This window comes from Capricornis sumatraensis, chromosome 2 (genome assembly GCF_032405125.1).
Source record: "Capricornis sumatraensis isolate serow.1 chromosome 2, serow.2, whole genome shotgun sequence".
In the NCBI taxonomy this organism is placed as follows: domain Eukaryota; kingdom Metazoa; phylum Chordata; class Mammalia; order Artiodactyla; family Bovidae; genus Capricornis; species Capricornis sumatraensis.
In genome coordinates this window covers 215,406,394-215,415,087 of record NC_091070.1, presented here as the reverse complement: position 1 = coordinate 215,415,087, position 8,694 = coordinate 215,406,394, and the positions used below count along the sequence as shown (strand labels likewise).

Here is an 8,694-nt window from a genome sequence, read left to right as displayed (position 1 = left end):
CTGAGAAAGCTTGAGGGCAGGAGGAGAAGGAGGTGACAGAGTATAACATGGTTGGATGGCATCACCGACTCGGTGAATAAGAGTTTGAGCAAACTCTGGGAGATGGTGGAGGACAGGAAAGCCTGACATGCTGCAGTCCATGGGGTCGTAGAGAGTCAGACACAACTTAGCGACTGAACAATCATCTACAGTAGGTAAAGCGCAGGAAGAGTTTCATGGTGATCATGGAAACACATCTCTCAGATCTCCAACCATGGGGAGTGTAATTGACCAGAGCTGGCTCTGAAATCCATCATAGCGGTCATACTGAGGCCACACTGCTCCCAGGCAGGCTGCAGGGCAGTAGGGCCACTAAGGCAGGTCAGTCTCTCTGGGGGTTTGTGGGGCTCCTCTGAGAGACAGTGTTGGCCCTCGTACTCTCCTGGAACACACTGCAGCGGAGCACGCCTCCCTGATGCCTTCCTTCCTTCCCCCTCTCCTTCGCGTAGGGTCAAACCATCGTGTTCTCCAGCTCTCCCACCTCCCTCCCAGTTCTTCTCATCGGACAGTGCCCTAGTGACTGTCTGGCCAGGTTAATCCTGTGCTGACACCCTCCTCTGAGAAGAAGAAGATTAGCAAATGTTTATAAATGACCACTGGTTTAAGAGCATCTAGGAAAAAATGTCCAGCCTCCATCATATTCAAGGACCTCATTCAAGTTGTAATAAATAAGTATCAAGATGGATGAATTTTTTTTTCTATTTAACTAGATGGCCCTAAGTAGACCTGTTTCAAGGAGCCAAGCTTATATTGCTGAGTGAAGCACAAAATGATTCAGATGTTGCAGAAAAAAATGAGCCCTGTGTACCAAGAATCTTAAAAATGATCATACTTTTGACTCAAGAATTTCATTTTGGAGTCAACTCTTAAGCAATCTAAACACTTGTTAAGTAGGCACTAAAAATGTTCAACATTATTTCATTCATCTTAAAGAAAATAAGCAGGCATTTAACTTCGTGTCGGCAATAACTGACTGTAGAATGCTGTTTGGTGCAGCAGTGGTAGAGACAGGTTGCTTCAATCTCCCGTCAAGAAAGAACATACCCTTTAGCCTGAGGATGCAGTGAGTGGGCAGCCTCTAGTTGTTCGCACCTCAAGGTCAACTCCAGGTTTGCAGCTGAGACCAAGCCCTTCCCTGGCTCTGGATCCTGGTCGTGTCTGCCTGTGAAGAGCTCTCCTAGCTAGCTGTCTTTGCTCTGGGGTCCTTTCTGGGTCGTCCAAGACTTTCTCAAGTTTGTGCTGCCCATGAAGCCCCTCCCTGCCCAATTCAGCTTCCTTCCCATTCTCCTTCATAAGTGTCACACTTCCATCACTGTCCAAGTGCTTTTCTTCCTCAATCCTGCCTCCCCCTGCTTTGTCTTCCACTGGACATTTCTAATGGATGACTTCAGTTTGAGGACTCTCCATTGGCTGGCCAGATCTCAGGTGGGATTGTGCTGCAGTCTCAGACTCTTCCTTCCCAGCCCTCTGTGCTTCTCTCCCCATCACAGGTGGCAGGCTTGCGGAAAACTAAGGCTCTCTCCCCACCCCTGCTCGCACCACTCCATCCTCATGGTGCCTCCTCTGCAAACTCTCTTGCATGTCCAATCCCATATTGGCATCTGTTCCTCAAAGGACCTGAGCTAGCACTCTGCCCTTCATAACCATTTGACTGGGAGACTTTCACTTCCTTTCTCTGCAACTCAGGGCTCTACAGGATTTCTGGTTTCCCAAGGGGATGGTGGAAACAGTGTCAGACTTTATTTTTGGGGGCTCCAAAATCACTGCAGATGGTGACTGCAGCCATGAAATTAAAAGACGCTTACTCCTTGGAAGAAAAGTTATGACCAACCTAGATAGCATATTCAAAAGCAGAGACATTACTTTGTCAACAAAGGTCTGTCTCATCAAGGCTATGGTTTTTCCAGTGGTCACGTACGGATGTGAGTTGGACTGTGAAGAAAGCTGAGTGCTGAAGAATTGATGGTTTTGAACTGTGGTGTTGGAGAAGACTCTTGAGGGTCCCTTGGACTGCAAGGAGATCCAAGAGTCCATTCTGAAGGAGATCAGCCCTGGGATTTCTTTGGAAGGAATGATGCTGAAGCTGAAACTCCAGTACTTTGGCCACCTCATGTAAAGAGTTGATTCATTGGAAGACTCTGATGCTGGGAGGGATTGTGGCAGGAGAAGGGGACGACAGAGGATGAGATGGCTGGATGGCACCACGGACTCGATGGACGTGAGTCTGAGTGAACTCTGGGAGTTGGGGATGGACAGGGAGGCCTGGCGTGCTGCGATTCCTGGGGTCGCAAAGAGTCGGACACGACTGAGCGACTGAACTGAACTGAACTAAGGGGATGGTGTGGTACTGGGGTCCATGAAGTGACAGTTGCCTCCAGCTCTCTGCGAACTCTGCATCCAGGCAGGTATAAGAGGGGTCACTGTCTCAAGAGTCAGTAGAGGGCACCAGCTGCCCAATGGTCTCCTAGCCACGCAGCTCCTGGTGACATACAAAGACACCCAGGGAGCAAAGTGTAGAGAGTGGTGGTCTTGGGAAAGCAAGATAGGACTTGCCGGGTGGCTGCAAGTGTGCCATGGGCTGCAATCCTCCAGCTTGAAGCAACTTCAGACACCATCTTGGCTTCGAGAAGAGACTGCATTCCTCCAGGGCTGCCCCAAACAGTGACTGGGCACCGCAGATATGTGGACGGGGACACTTCTGCCCGGTGTGGGGACGCCTGCCGCTCAGCGGCTGACACCTGTCTGCAGCTGCATCATGGTCTGAAGGGTTGCCCTGCCCAGTCCCATTTCTTCCCTCTTTCATCTTTCAGAGGTGTTAGTTCCTAATAACCCTCTCACATCAATAACTGCGCCAGCAGCTGCTTCTAGGAGCATCCAATCGGCACATTAAATAAAACAAATGAAAGATTGAATGAATAGCTGCCTGGATTAAATTAGCATGCCAAAGACCACACACCGAATAGTAACAGCGTTTGTCTTAGAGAGTCTTTACAGGCAATAAGATATTTGCCAAATTTTTTCCTGATGGAGAAAACAAACAGCAAACTTTGTTTTTGAATAACAACAGATAACATTTATTGGCCTGCTATGTATCAGGCATCTGAGCCAATGAAACGCTGGCCCGGGAAAGCAGGTGGCCATACACGGCGGCCCCAGAACATGGCTGTGTCACCCTGGCTCTTGGGGACACAAGGGAAAGGGCCGCAGAGAGACCACTTGCGACGGGCCGTTGAAGGCCAAGCCGGTGTCCACCGTCTCTGCTGGACAAGGGCTGAGTGCACAGGCCCTGCTCTCAGGGGGCTTGTTCTCCACTGGGTGGGGGTAGGGGGCCAGCAGCCTTACAGGGACACATGAGAAGCACCATTCCTGGCTGTGAAGAGGGACAGTGACCGACTCGGGGGAGGAGCAGACAGGCAGCCCTGACGTGGAGGAGGGTGGATGGAGAATGCCCACGTGTGACCAACGCAGGGGAGCAGCAGAGGCGAGGTGGGGCCATGTCGGGGGTTGGTCCTATTCTGTTTATGGTGGGAAACACTACGAACTTTGTGCAGCAAGACGGCGCTTGTGGGGAACCCACTGTAGGCTGGGGGAGCAGTGGCCACACCCGCTAGGGGCCAGGGGCTTCCATTCAGTGGACATGGCCAAGGGGCGGGGCTCAGATCCGAGGGGTGAGGACACGAGGAGGGACGCCTAGGGCATCAGTGACTGGGGAGGAGAGACTGGACGGGAGTAGGTCACAGGGGTGGAGGTGGGGAGTGAATCTCCAAGGAAAGGAGGAGAGAGGAAAGAGGCAAAAGGAAAAAGCAGTAGGATTCAGGAACCGCAGGCATGGGGTCAGCTATGTCCACCCCATGGACTGTATAGCCCACCAGGTTCCTCTGTCCACGGGATTCTTCAGGCAAAAATATGGGTATGGGTTGCCATGCCCTCCTCCAGGGGATCTTCCCAACCCAGAGATTGAACCCATGTCTCTCCTATCTCCTGCGTTGGAAGGCAGATTCCTTACCACTGAGCCACCTGGGAAGCCCTTCAGGGGCCAGGCCTCCCTTCAAACAAGGGCAGAGCATTCTAGGATGATTTATACTCTATCCAAATGGGATGAGACCCTGCTAACAGGAAGAAGGTATAACGTTGAACTGCAGTCTGTTTATTTACAGAGTCCAAACACACAGCCTGGCTCTCCCTTCATTCTTCGTATCTCATGATGTAGGTCTCAGCCTGTGGACTGGAATCCAGGAGGCGCTGGCCACCCACCCAAAGCACCTCTCCCGTTCTCCCTGGGCAGAGTTCAAAGAGGGGTTCTCTCCTCAATTCCTAGATCTCAGATAAAAAGGATTTCATATCAGCCTTGCTCTCCCTGCAGTCAAGCTCCTCACAGACCTAGAGAAGATACATGTCCGGGAGGAAGAGTTCATCATGTTGTCAATAAAAATAAAGTCAAGCCTGCACGACCCCAACACCTCAAGTGAATCAGTGGCAGATGGTGGGGCAAAGCCCGTGACACCTGTGTGACCATGTGACTCTCCCTACCTCCTGCGCTGCTCCCCTTGGGGACACACTAGTGGTCTACTTTAGGGTCTCCTTTCCAAGTATGATCCTTCCTTCCCCCCAGCACCCCAGGAGTTCTGGCTGTCTCACTCCCTAAGCCTTTCCTCCCCATGTCCTCTTCCTTAGGGCTACTGGTCCTGGTTGCAGCCAGCAGCACCTTTGGGCACTGGTGCTCATCATTTTGAGCCCTGGATCCCATTTCACTTCGTCTTGTATCAATGGATGCTTAATCTGCACGGCGGGTTCAGTGGCAGACCCTCAACAGCACAGAAATCCTGTTGACCCCAAGTCACTGGGACCAACTACCTAAGTGGCAGTTCAGTTCAGTCGCTCAGTCGTGTCCGACTCTTTGCAACTCCATGGACGGGAGCACGCCAGGCCTCCCTGTCCATCACCAGCTCCTGGAGTTTACTCAAACTCATGTCCATCGAGTCGGTGATGCCATCCAACCATCTCATCCTCTGTCGCCCCCTTCTCCTCCTGCCTTCAGTCTTTCCTAAGTGGCAGGGCTAAGTGCAAAATGAATGCACAGGACTTCTTGTTCCAAAATTATTAAGCATTTCAGGAGGGCAGGCACACAGTGTTAAACCAGTGCCGGCCCTTCTGAGCGTGGGGCCTGGTGCTCCTGTGGGGTCACCAGGCCATGAAGCTGGGCCTAAGTTGAGTCATTCAGCAGAGTAAGAAAGCAATAAGTAAGACAAGACAGACCAAGATCAAGGCAGATCAAGTCCCCGTGTTTGAGGAAAGGAATAGGCAAGATCAGCTCCAGCTCTGTGTCCTGGCTTCAGCTTCTTGGGAAAACCATTTTCTTTAAATGGAAATTCTAGGGACTTCCTTGGTGGGTCCAGTGGTTAAGACTCTGCACTTCCAGTGCAGGGGGTATGGGCTTGATTCCTGGTCAGGGAACTAAGATCCCACATGGCATGTGGCGAGGCTGAAAAAAAAAGGAATTTCTAGCCTCTAATTACAGCATTCGTTTCCGGCATTAGTATTTATGTGTCACGCGCACATGCCCTTTTCAGCAGGAGAGAGAGAAAAGGAAATGAGTCCTAGGTGAGAATGTTAGTGCCGTGGTCTTTATCTTTATTTCAGGCCTCTGATCCAGAGCTGACCAGCTGGTGAAATGAATTGCATTCAGAGCTCAGCCCTTCCACCTCAGATGCCTTGGTGAAGGCACAGTAGGGAGAGAAATGAATTGTTTCAAACTGTCGGTGTTAATCCAGCCTAGGATTGAAATTTATTAAACATCTAGGAATGTGTAATAGAAAACCTGGGCTACATCTGAGTCCTTCACTCTGAAAATGCCTGAACCTGCTGTGGTGCTTTTCCGTACTAATTCTGACAGTTCTTGCTTCCCAAAGAGCAAATCTATTCTCCCGAAAGGGGCTTAGACTTTGGACAGAAAGAGTCAGAGATGGAGTGGTACCCAGGTCCACGGCTTCTCCTGAAGCTGCCCATCTCCTCACTTTGCTGTGACAGATATCTGCTGATGGGCGGGCACTTCCAAGGCACTGCCCACTCGGAAATGTGTACCTGGGCAGTTGCTTGTCAAAAATGGACCTGGTAAAGCTGTGCAAGAGGCTGGTCCCCAAGTAGGATGTTTGCACCCAAAGGTGCCGCTTGCATCTGGTTTCATCTGTCGGCCGTGAAACCCAGGTTTGAGGTAGAGAGAGGAAGCTGGTTATAATCAAGCATCACACAATCCTTTGACCACAGCGAGGCTCGGTGGGGGTGCGGGTTGTGAAGTGTGGATTATGTTGAGCCAAGTCAAAGGTTGTGTGCGATACACCGAGACAAGAGACACGGAGCCTGGGAGGGCTGGGGGCCTCAGGAGAGGCAGGTCAATGCAGCTCCATCTCACATGCATCCTTCTTCCACGTAAAAGATGATCGTCCTGTGATGGGTACCCTCCTTAGGAATGGGGACTGTTTGCAGTTATGAATTGATTTCAGCTCTCCAGGGAATGTTTTTAAAGGGTTATTTGAAATATCAATGAAATAATTTTTAAAAGCCTTCATGAGATCTCAGCAATGACTCTCCCAGTTGTGATGATTTGTCCGCTCATTAAAAATGCTTATGAAAGGATGTTTTTGTAATGCTTTGCCACAGTCTGAATCACATTCTCTCTTCTGCACTTTGATTCAAATGCTTAGGTGGTAGTGTTGCAGGAAGCAGACTCTGATCCGGCTCATAGACAAGATGGGGGCTTCGTTTGCTGTGTCCCTGTAGGCTCAGCCTCCCTGTTAAGGCCAGCATTCGTGGTGTGAGAAAGAATTCTTAATTCTCAGAAAGTGGCTGGAAAGATAAAAGTTCTATGTTAATGTAGAGAAAACTTATGCCTTCATTATCCTTTTTCATTTTACTGGAAAACCTGGCTAAATCAGCAGGCCTGTCTGTGGGGCACGTGAATTCACACCCCAGAAACTGATGTTGAACTTGGCTTGAAAGGAAGCCTTTATCAAGAATGGTCAGGTCCTTCCAAAATTTCAATCCCCAATTCCAACCTCTCAATTTCAGGCCAGTTGCAGGCCAATTTGATGAAAGGATTATAAAACAAGACCCATATGAAACATTAGCCAGATTGGGTAAAAAACTGGGATGATAAGAGGGAATAAAAAACTAATCGGAGGTAGCAAAAAGGAGGGTTTGGACACTTCTAGAAAAGGGAGTTGGCCCAGGGGTCAAAACATCTGAATCTTGTCCTCTCTGTCACTTTCCTAAACCAATCGCCTAACGAACAAAGGCTGGGTGTTTCTTTCACTCTTGTCTGAAAGAGCAACAGGAACCCCATCTCATCTGGCTCACTTCACAGGGTTCTTAAAAGATGCAAGTAAAAACATAGGATTTGAAACTGATTAAGAAAGGAACAGGGGGACCAGGCTTGTCGGTGAGGCGGCAGCAGCGGCGGCGGCGGCGGCGGCGGCGGTCGGCAGGCAGGTTCAGGCTTCAGGGGCCAGCCGCCGCCATGATCCTGCTGGAGGTGAACAGCCGCATCATCGAGGAGACGCTCGTGCTCAAGTTCGAGAACGCGGCCGCCGGAAACAAATCAGAAGCTGCAGAAGTAACGTTTGCAGATTTTGATGGAGTACTCTATCATATTTCAAATCCTAATGGAGGTAAAACAAAAGTGATGATCAGTATTTCTTTGAAATTCCACAAGGAACTTCAGGCACATGGTGCTGATGAGTTACTAAAGAGGGTGTAGGGAAGTTACTTGGTAAATCCAGAATCAGGATACAATGTCTCTTTGCTATACGACCTTGAAAATCTGCCTGCATCCAAGGATTCCATCGTGTATCAGGCTGGCATGTTGAAACGAAACTGTTTTGCCTCTGTCTTTGAGAAATACTTCCAGTTCCAAGAAGAGGGCAAGGAAGGAGAGAACAGGGCAGTTATCCATTATAGGGATGGTGAGACCATGTATGCTGAGTCAAAAAAAGACAGAGTCACAGTAGTCTTCAGCACAGTGTTTAAGGATGACGACGATGTGGTCACTGGAAAGGTGTTCATGCAGGAGTTCAAAGAAGGACGCAGAGCCAGCCACACAGCCCCACAGGTCCTCTTCAGCCACAGGAACCTCCCCTAGAGCTGAAAGATACCAATGCCGCCGTGGGTGACAACATCGGCTACATTACGTTTGAGCTCTTCCCTCGCCATTGCAACGCCAGTGCTTGAGACACCATCAACCTGATCCACACGTTCCGGGACTACCTGCCCTACCACATCAAGTGCTTGAAGGCCTATATTCACACATGTATGGGGGCAAAAACGTCGGACTTCCTCAAGGTGCTGAACCGTGCCCTCCCAGATGCCGAGAAAAAGGAAATGAAAACAATCACGGGGAAGACGTTTTCATCCCACTAACTCTTGGGAACAGGAAGAGGAAGCGGCTGGCAACTGAAGGCTGGAACACTTGCTACTGGATAATCGTAGCTTTTAATGTTGCACCTCTTCAGGTTCTTAAGGGATTCTCCATTTTGGTTCCATTTTGTACACGTTTGGAAAATAATCTGCAAAAACGAGCTGTGCTTGCAAGGACTTCATGGCTCCCAAGAATTAAAAAAAAAAAAAAAAAAAGAATTCCACTTGATCAACTTAATTCCTTTT

General features: G+C 49.6%; 1 pseudogene; it reads left to right on the top strand.

The window, feature by feature from the left end:
- Window positions 1–7,552: 7,552 nt before the first annotated feature.
- Window positions 7,553–8,451, top strand: LOC138070729 (actin-related protein 2/3 complex subunit 2 pseudogene; annotated as a pseudogene).
- The last annotated feature ends 243 nt before the right edge of the window (window positions 8,452–8,694 follow it).